The sequence below is a fragment of the Trachypithecus francoisi genome, unplaced genomic scaffold, assembly GCF_009764315.1.
Source record: "Trachypithecus francoisi isolate TF-2019V2 unplaced genomic scaffold, Tfra_2.0 Lachesis_group11, whole genome shotgun sequence".
Classification (NCBI taxonomy): domain Eukaryota; kingdom Metazoa; phylum Chordata; class Mammalia; order Primates; family Cercopithecidae; genus Trachypithecus; species Trachypithecus francoisi.
This window is the reverse complement of record NW_022681456.1, coordinates 9,019,608-9,030,079: the sequence shown is the minus strand read 5'-3', so window position 1 is coordinate 9,030,079 and position 10,472 is coordinate 9,019,608. Positions and strand designations below refer to the sequence as shown.

The 10,472-nt window shown below is 48.3% G+C and overlaps 1 long non-coding RNA gene across 1 annotated transcript in view; it reads left to right on the top strand.

The window, feature by feature from the left end:
• Window positions 1-2,890: 2,890 nt before the first annotated feature.
• The window catches only part of LOC117089201, a 91,982-nt gene continuing 84,400 nt past the window's right edge, over window positions 2,891-10,472 (top strand). The window contains exons 1-2 of the long non-coding RNA XR_004439502.1: window positions 2,891-2,930; window positions 3,377-3,572. This is a non-coding gene — a long non-coding RNA (uncharacterized LOC117089201). The remainder of the gene's footprint in view (window positions 2,931-3,376; window positions 3,573-10,472) is intronic.

The window sequence follows — 10,472 nt, the reverse complement described above, 5'->3', positions numbered from 1 at the left end:
TCCCACAAAAGACAACTTTGGGGCTGGGCGTGGTGGCTCACACTTGTAATCCCTGAGCTTTGGGAGGCTGAGGTGGGCAGATCATGAGGTCAGGTGTTTGCAACCAGCCTGACCAACATGAGGAAACCCTGTCTCTACTAAAAAATACAAAAAAATTAGCTGGGTGTGGTGGCAGGCATCTGTAGTCCCAGCTACTCAGGAGGCTGAGGCAGGAGAATCACTTGAACCCGGGAGGTGGAGGTTGCAGTGACCTGAGATCCTGCCATTGCACTCCAGCCTGGGTGACAGAACAAGAGTCTGTCTAAAAAAAAAAAAAAAAAAAAAGACAACTTTGAAGGGTCATTTCAAAATATGTCAAGAAATAGATTTTGGGGTAAACAATTTTGATTTCCCTTAGGGTCTGCTATCTGTCATGTGATGTTATATTAGAGTCAGGTTAGAATTTGGTATCTTATGCCCACAATGAGGTCTTCTGTCAACCTTATGATCTCTTTTTTATTTTATTTTATTTTTTGAGACAGTCTCGCTCTGTCTCCAGGCTGGAGTACAGTGGCATGATATTGACTCACTGCAGCTTCCACCTCCTGATCTCAAGCGATCCTCCTGCCTCAGCCTCCCAAGTGGCTGGGACTACAGGCGTGTGCCACTATACCCAGCTAATTTTATATTTTTAGTATAGATGGGGTTTTACCATGTTGGTCAGGCTGGTCTCGAACCCCTGACTTTGTGATCCACCTTCCTCAGCCTCCCAAAGTGCTGGGATTACAGGCCACTGCACCCAGCCTATGATCTCTATTTTAACGTTAATGCCGGTCAGCTGTGCCTAAACTCCAACAGGGAGGGGGAATAATGAGATGTATCTGACCTCCCTTCCCATCATGGTGGGGAATTCATTTTTTCAGGTTTCCCTTGGCCCAGAGAGAGTCAGTTCAGTTGGTTGGGGGTGCTTAGGATGTTATTTTTAGTTTCCAAACCAAACATATGGTCCCACTCTGTTTGCCTGTGTTTGGCTCAGGCAGGAACATGTGACCCAGTTGCAGCCAATGAGATGTCAGGAGAAGTTGACTGGGGGCTTCTGGGAAATGGTTCTTAGCTCCTAGAAAGAGATACAAGGAAGAGATGGCCCCCTTCTCACCACAGGATGTTGTGTGTGGATGTTTGCCTGGAGCTGTGGCAGCCGTTTCAATGCCATGAGGAGAGACATGAAGATGGCAGTGAAGACAGAAAGAACTGGAGTCCTTGATGTTGTAATTAGCTGCAGAATTAACCACCTCTCGAACTGCCCTACCTCTGAATGCCTTGTAAAGGGAGAGGATAAATGTCTTTATCATTGAAGCACCTTTTGTTGTGTTTATTATTTGCAACCAAGCAGATCCTGACTGTTACAATGCTTGATGCTCCATTTCATGCCAGCACGAGAAAAAGTTGGGACAGCTGGTCAGCCAGCTGAGTCTAGGGAGAATCCTGTGCTTATTAACCCGTTGCTGACTGCGTCATTGGCCTGTGCCTATAAAACGAGAGATGTTGCTTCCTTTTTAGGTCCACATCATGATAGCACAAGCCTTCACCAGCCTCTGTAAAGGAAATGAGATTCTTTACAACAATCCCACTAGGGAGTTTCGAGAGGTCCCCCTTACAGAAATGGTTGAAGAGGAAGCACTCAGTCTCTTTTCTTCAAAGCTTCTCATCTGAATGAGGCTGCTCTCTCCCTCTGCCTCCTGTGTTAATCAGGGACAGTATTAGGGGAAGTCTGCATCTGTAGACCATTTTAGAGGAGTGAGCTAGTGACTGCAAAGTGCTTAGAACAGTGCCTAGCACATAATAAACACTCAGCAAATGTGGCTGTTGTTATAACTAATTTTTTTTGTTTATTTTGAGATGGAGTTTCGCTCTTGTTGCCCAGGCTGGAGTGCAGTGGCACAATCTCAGCTCACTGTAACCTCCGCCTCCCAGGTTCAAACGATTCTTGTGCCTCAGCTTCTCGAGTAGCTGGAAATAATTATAGGCGCCCACCACCATGCCTGGTCAATTTTTCGTATTTTTACTAGAGATGGGGTTTCACCATGTTGGCCAGGCTGGTCTCGAACTTCTGACCTCAGGTGATCCACCCATCTTGGCCTCCGAAAGTGCTGGGATTACAGGCATGAGCCACCATGCCCAGCCTATTATAACTAATTATTCTCCTCTTTGTCTTAGGGATGTGTTTGGCTTTAAATGCCACACAATCTGCAATGCTTGAGGGATGTCCCCTAAGAGGACTAAAGAACTGACAGAGGAGGAGAAGGAAATAATGGGACAGGAGGAAGAAACAGTGAGAAGTGGAGGAGAGTGGGCAGGAGGAAATGAGGAGAGGAAGAAAAAGAGGCCAAAGTAGGGGAGAGAGGGGCAGCTGGTCCCTGGAGCCATCTATGTTCCTGGTTTGCAGAGAACATTCCCAAGGGAGTCGTGTTCCTGTTGCTCATTAATTCCCTGATCAACTGGCCCCTTGTCGGGCTCTTGCCGGGAGCAGTTGAGTGTTTTCTAACTGGCAGCAGCTGAAACTTAAAAGGGTTTTGCACCGTATATTGTTTCCGGAGCTCCCTTTTTCCTGTGGCTTCTGTTTTTCTTATTAAATGCTGCTGCTGAATTTGCAGCTGAAAGACAGACAGAAAGTACTGAGGAAGGCCTTGCCGCCCTTAAAGCTTCAGTGGAGCAGTGGGTCTCCACGCTCGGAGGTGCTTTCTGGCTGTCCAGTTTACAAATGAACTGGCAAGGCAAGCTAGACCTTTCATCCAAGAGTCCAAATTAATGTTGCCTCTGAGTGTTTGAAGGAGCCACGAGGTCTGACTTACGCATGGCTCTTTCTTCCTGGCAGAACCTGATGGGTCTGTTTCTGTGTTATATCTGGGGAGCGTCTCACCAGGAAGGGACACGCTTGTTGTAAAAACTTGGTGAGTTTATGTCTGGTTGGCAGTCGCAGGAATACTGGTCCACTTGAGGGAGGCTCTGGGATCCCTACATCTTTCCACTGCTTCCTGAGCCAGAGAGTATAAGGGGACAGGAAAGAATTCACTCTTCTCTGCTGAAGTTCAGAAGCTCTAATGGGGTAACAGCCAGAACAGGGGAGCCGGCCTAGAGGCTTGGGTTTCCTGCTTATGAGTGCACCCCACAAACATCCAGAACTGTGGGGGCCTCCCAGGGTTGAAGCAACAAGCCACAGGTCCAGCACTTGGCTTTCGGACCCCCTGGTCTCAGCAGTGGCTGTGTGTCCACCCATACATTTATTACTCAGCATCACTGTGGCCACTGCTGACCGATACTTACGAGGTGTTCAGAAGTCACCAACAAAGTAGCTGCCTGAGCTCAGCTTCTCCTCATCACCTTTTCTCCTTTCCAGGCCGTACTTCTGAGAGTCTTCGTGGACCATGGTGCTGCACGAGGTGATGTGTTTGCAGAGGCTTTTTTTGCCCTTGAAGAGCACTTACGACTGGAGAGCAAGACACATGCCGACACGCAGAAGCTGACGGGCTTGCTGCCACGTGGGAAAGTCCTTGGACGAGCTGTCTGCTTGCGGGGAGGTGTCTGCGGCTCAGGTAGGGTGTCCCAGCTCGGTGGATCTCTGGGTTCCAGAGTTTATTTGGTGAAACACAACAGGGGTTATCACTGTGGCCCGTGGCAGGGCTGAGCTGCCGGTTGTTATCACTGTGGCCCGTGGCAGGGCTGAGCTGCCGGTTGTTATCACTGTGGCCCGTGGCAGGGCTGAGCTGCCAGTTGTTATCACTGTGGCCCATGGCAGGGCTGAGCTGCCGGTTGTTATCACTGTGGCCCACTGTGGCCCGTGGCAGGGCTGAGCTGCCGGTTGTTATCACTGTGGCCCACTGTGGCCCGTGGCAGGGCTGAGCTGCCGGTTGTTATCACTGTGGCCCACTGTGGCCCGTGGCAGGGCTGAGCTGCCAACTTGATGCCGGTTGTTAGGAACAGATGTGAATCGTGTGTCCGGATGAATAAGCCTCACTCTGTGGGGCCTCCATGCTGTAGAGAACTGGAGGAGCCCAGGTTTGCAGAGTCTGCAAGGTGATTGCGTCTGTGCGAGGAGAAATCCCTCACTCAGAGGGATTGCGTTCCAAGACGGCTGGGAAGTGAAGCCCAGTCTTTGTGACTTCTCTTTTCAGACCCAGGAAACATGGGTTCTGTGTTCCCTAAAAGCACTCTGTAGACCATTTATCACGTGAGACCTAGTTATTTGTCTACTATATGCCGGGCAGTAGAAGTAAAATGATGATGAAGTCATGGACCCTGAGTTCAGAGAGCTCGGCGGCTAATGAGAGAGGTGATTACAATACAACATGATGAATGAGATAACAGGAATAAGAGGAGGCTCACTCGGCCTAAGCATGTTGGCTGGAGGGAGTCTTTTCCCAGGAGACAAGGGGGCCATTGCAAGAGGAGGCCAGATGGAGAGGGGAGGAGCGCAGCAGGCTGAGGGAACAGCCCTGCTGAAGACAGACAGGCTGGAGAAAACTCCATGTACTGTGGACCTGGGAGTAATTAATTTCGCCTGAAAGCAGAGGGGGGCTGTTTTCGTGCTTATTTGTATCATATATTTCATCTTTTGTAAATTTCCCATTGTGTTTTAACATTTCCCTTTGGGTTTTAAAAATGCCTGCACACATTGTTTGATACTCTTCCCTTCAAAAAAGAGAGTGTGGGTTGGATTTAACGGCCAGGTTCTAATGAATTCAGTTAAGTGGAAGTGCCTGTGTGTCTTTGGAGACTAGGCAGTGGGCAGTGAACTAAGTCTCTCTCTCTTTCTCTGTCTCTGTCTCTTTATGTGTATCTGTCTTTCTCTCTCTCATTTGCCCTGAAGTGAGCTGCCCACATGGTGAGAGACTGAGGCCTCCAGCCAACAACCAGGAAGGAGCTGAGGTTCTCACTAACAGCAGAGGGTGTGACCTTGGAGGCCCAGCAAGCCTTTTAATGGCCACAACCCCAGTTTACCTCCTGACTGCATGAGACACCCTGAATTAGAATCCCCCTCGTTAAACTGCTCCTGGATTCCTGACCTTCAGACAGTGTGAGATAATACATGTTTGTTGTTTAAGCTGCTGAATTTTGGGATAACTTGTTACACAGCAGTAGGTAACTAATATACCAGTCCATGTTCCCTGCTCACTTTGTTTGAGGGAGTATTTGTCTTTAATTGATTTTTAGAAGTTCTTTATATATTAAATTATGAACCCTTGGTATATATACATGTTGCAAAAATTTTCCCATTGTAATCTTGTATATGCTTTTGAAAACATATATATGTATACTTTTTAAAAACCCAAACAGCATTCATTATATTTTCTGCCTTTGGTGACATTTAGAAATGTATTTGGTTGAAATTGCTAATATTCAATTGTTATTGACTGGCAAGAAATTAACAGTCCCCACCACAAAATCATGTACATTTTTTTCCCTGTATTTTTCTCTCCACACTTTTATGGTTTTGATATTAAAATTTAAGATCATTTGTTGCAGGACAGGTGAGCGCCAAAACTGGGGCTTAGCCTGGGAGGATTCTTGGCTTTGCCCAGGAAAGAACTGAAGGACGATCTGGTGGTGTTAAACAGCAATATTTTATTCAGTGCTATTTCTCCTTGTGGAGCAGGGCTAACTCATAGGTAGTGTGCCCAGAATCCGCAGCCTATGGGCTCCTGCAAACTGTGTTTATACCCACTTCTGTCCACTTTCAATAACATGCAAATTAAGGGGCAAGTTAATGCAAATCGAGGGGTGGATTATTTAGAACTTTCTAGGAAAGCAGCAGTAACATCCGGGTCATTGTCATGGAAAGGAGTGATAATTCTGGGTCATCGCCATGGCATTTGTAAACTGTTATGGGGCTGACGGGAGTGTCCTAGGTTAATGAGCAATGAGGACAGCCAGGGATCACTTTCATAGCCATCCGCTTGTTCCTGCCTCTGTTTCTTTACTTTATTCTGTCTGAACCAGATTTTGTCTTGGTCAACAGGGTTGTGACCAGAAAATAAGTCCTGCTGGTTTCCTACCTTGTCTTGACTTGTCTTTGGCTTCTTCCTTCACTTGCTTCTTAAATGATGCTATTTCCCTGACCATAATCTATTTCTATCCCCTCTTCATATTCTCCTTGGGCAACTGTGTGCCGCCCACATGTCTGCTCCCTCCTGTGACGATGGCTCCAGCTTCACTTCCCAGCCTGTACCCACCTCTCCAGGGTGGGCTAGGCATCTCCATGTGGGTGTCTGGAGACATTGTAAATTCCACATCTCACCCTCAGACATGTTCTCACATTCCCATTTCTTAGCAAACAGCATCCCTAGACATGCAGATCCCGAATCCTAAAACCCTACACCCAGTCCTTCACCCGCTGTCACAGGCCACCAACTAACTCTTCTCTAAAATGTCCCCAGCACCCTGACTCCCCTATCTGTCAACATAACCACTTCCCAAGTTGAATTCTTCCAAGTTTTTCTCCAGAACAACAGCCGAGGCATCCTAAGAGGTCTTCCTGCCTCAGTTCCAATTCATACGGAGTGATCTTTCTAGACCCCCAAAGTGACTTGAGAAGTGACTCGCACAATGTCATGCAGCAGAAACAAGAATCCTGCTCGGTGGCCTCCCAGTACTTCCTTGCTCCATAATTCATGAGAGAGGCATCTGCAGAACATAACCCTGTCCCAGCTTTCAGGGTGGCGTGCAGCTCAGACAGGAGCCAGACACGTGGCTAGCCACTCCCATGAGATGTGAATGCTGTCATGGAGGAATGGGGGCAGGTCGTGGAAGCAGGGAAGCTACTCAGCCTCCCTAGTAGCTGGGATTACAGGCACCCGCCACCATGCCTGATGCTGTTAACTCTACATCATTCCATGGTTTCACATTCCTGGCAGGACAATCTCCAGGGTTCCTGGCTTCCCGTAAAGGCACAGCCACCCAGAAGCCAACCATACTGGGCCTCCTTGTGGTTTCCCAAATGTACCACACTCCTCCTGGCCCTCTCTTCTGGGAGTCCCTTCGCCTTCCTTGCTTGTCAATATGGCCACTTCCCAAGCTGAATTCTTCCACATTTTTCTCCAGAACAACAGCCATCAAAACTCAGCAGGAGCATCCTCTCCTCCCAAAATGCCGAGCCAACACTTTCCTGCTTCCACGACCTGCCCCCACTCCTCCATGACAGCATTCACATCTCATGGGAGTGGCTAGCCACGTGTCTGGCTCCTCTCTGAGTTGCAGCTTCCCTGAAAGCTGGGACAGGGTTATGTTCTGCAGATGCCTCTTTCATGAATTGTGGAGCAAGGAAGCACCGGGAGGCTGCCCAGCAGGATTCTTGTTTCACTTCTCGGGGTCTCAAAACATTTCACAAAGTTCCATGTTTGTTGTTGTTGTTGTTGTGGAGTTTCCCTCTTGTTGCCCAGGCTGGAGTGCAGTGGCACTATCTTGGCTTACCACAACCTCCACCTCCCAGGTTCAAGCAATTTTCCTGCCTCAGCCTCCTGAGTAGCTGGGATGGCAGGCACCCGCCACCACACCTGGCTAATTTTGTATTTTTAGTAGAGAAAGGGTTTCACCATGTTGGCCAGGCTGGTCTTGAACTTCCCACCTCAGGTGATCCACTCACCTCAGCCTCCCAAAGTGCTGGGATTACAGGCATGAGCCACCGCGCCTGTCCTAACTTCCATGTTATTAAGGGAAAAAGGGAGAAATAAAAAACATGCCTAAAGAATAAGACAAAAGGCAAAAAAATTTCTGTTGTTTCCCCTGCCCCAACACATACAGCCTAAATACTTCCTTTCTCATATGAGGAAATCCTATGTAAATGGACCAGATTAGTTTTTAGTTATTTGAAACATCCACTGAACTAAGGAGTGTTGTACCAGCAAAGCAATGGTGGTGAGGGAGGGAGGGTTTGGGAGTTGACTAGTTCTCTAGACAAGTTGGGGGAGAGAATGAGGTTTGGCCTTGGGTAGAGTGCTGTGGATTTGTTGGAGAATGCAGCTTAGGAAGGTGAGTAAAACCACAGAGGAGGTGAGTATGACTCCAACAGATGGGATGGTTAGGAATGGGAGGCGAGGGACAGCTGCACTATCTTCTAAATACATGTCTCTCAACCTGGGGAGCGTGACTATGTGTTAGAGCAGTGGTCCCCAACATTTTTGGCACCAGGGACCGGTTTTGTGGGAGACAGTTTTTCCACAGACCGGGCTGGAGGGTGCAGGAATGGTTTTGGCATAATTTAAGTGCATTACGTGTGCTGTGCACTTATTTCTATTATTATTACATACTCATTATAATGTAGAATCAGTGAGAGTCTTGAGCTTGTATCCCTGCAACTAGATGGTCCTATCTGGGGGTGACGGGAGACAGTGACAGATGATCAGGCGTTAGATTCTCATAAGGAGCACAGAACCTAGATCCCTCGCATGCGCAGTTCACAATAGGGTTCTCACTCCTGTGAGAATCTCATGCCACTGCTGATCTCTGACAGGAGGCGGAGCTCAGCTTTGCTTTGCCCACCTGCGGCTTACCTCCTGTGTGGCCTGGTTGCTAACAGAACTGATACCCCTCTGTGGCCCAGGGGTTGCGGACCCCCCTGTTAGAGATTCTGAAAGCTCTCTCTGAGAATGTTTTCATTTTGCCTCCATTTCAATGAGTTTCAATTCTCTCTTGTGACTTAAAACCCAACAATGTCTATTTCTCACCATTGTGGGATCAGCTGGGTGGCTCTCCTGTTCCCCGTGGTGTACCCTGTGTCTGGAATGTTCGAGATGGCTTCTTTCAAGATGGCGGCTGGCCCCGCAGCCGGGATGATTGGCAGGTTGGCACCTGGATGGTCATCTCTCTCTCCTTATTGCTACCGTAGGCTTTGCTGTGGCACTGTGCCCTCAGAGTAGCTCAAACTTCTCACATGGTGGCTGTCTCCAACAGAAGGGATGTGGAAGCTGCCAGTCCTCTCAAAGGCTAGGCCTTTGAGAGGAACTCTCACAGCCTCACTTCTGCCTGTTTTATTGGTCAAAACCAGTCCCAGGCCCGCCCACATGGGGGGTGCAGCACACACATCTGGCATGGGGGAAGGCGTTGATGACAGCTGTCTTTGGAGACACTCTACCTCACAACGACAATATTCCCAGTCACTTGGTTGAGTGCTTTGTGACTGAGGACATGTGACTTTGGTGTCCACGACTGCCTTTGCATTGATGATTATATTTGAACCAACTACCACTACTTCAATTGCTCTGGATGTTAAGCAAAGAACAGAGGGTGACTTACTGTGCCAATGACCGTCCCTGCCCAGTGAGGCCTGAATGGCTGTGGCATATGGTGCCAATGTGGTTTCCCACTCCTCTGGTGGACTTAGCTCCCCACAGTGGGTCCAGAGGCCAGCACCTTATTTGAGCTGTGAGAGGTGACTCCATTCCAGGACAATGGCATCAACTGCCACATTATATCACTGTTTTTTTAATTTAAAAAAAAATTTTGGCCGGGCACGGTGGCTCACGTCTATAATCCCACAACTTTGGGAGGCCAAGGCGGGCAGATCACCTGACGTCGGGAGTTTGAGACCAGCCTGACCAACATGGAGAAACCCCGTCTCTATTAAAAATACAAAATTAGCCTGGTGTGGTGGCGCAAGCCTGTAATCCCAGCTACTTGGGAGGCTGAGGTTGTGGTGAGCCGAGATCGTGCCATTGCACTCCAGCCTGGGCAACAAGAGCAAAACTCCATCTCAAAAAAAAAAAAAAGTTATTGAGAAGATGGTATAGAAATTCCCCTATACCTCCCCTCGACAGTTTCCCCATTATTGACATCTTGCATTTAGCACGGGACATTTGTTACAATGAATGAGCCACTATTTATACATTACAGTGGGCCCCTGTTATCCTCAGGGGACATGTTCCAAGACACCCAGTGGATGCCCGAAACTGTGGATGCCACCAAGCCCCATATCTTCTATGTTTTTTTCCATCTGATAACTGAGGCAGTGACTAAGTGACTGACAGGTGGGTAGTGTCCACAGCGTTGATATGCTGGACACAAGGAAGGCTCATGTCCTGGGCAGGATGGCACGAGATTTCCTCACACTGGGCAGCATGGCACACGGTTGAAACCTTATGAATTGTTGATTTCTGGAATTTTCCAGTTAATATTTTCAGGCAGCTGTTGATGGTGGGTGATCAACCACAGAAAGCAGAACTGCGGATATGGGAGACTCCTGTGTTACCAATGGAAGTTCTTAGCTTACGTTAGGGTTTCCTCACTGTTTGCTTTCTGCAGGCAATGGGTTTTGACAAATGTGTAGTCCCGGAGCCTCCATGACAGTATCACATCTAAGAGTAGTGTCCCGGCTCTGAAGATCCTCTGTGCTCCGCCCACTCATCCCTCCATCACCCTAAACCCCTGGCGGCCACTCGTCTTTTTACCGTCTCTATAGTTTTGCCTTTTCCAGAATGTCGTTTAACTGGAATCATATGGAG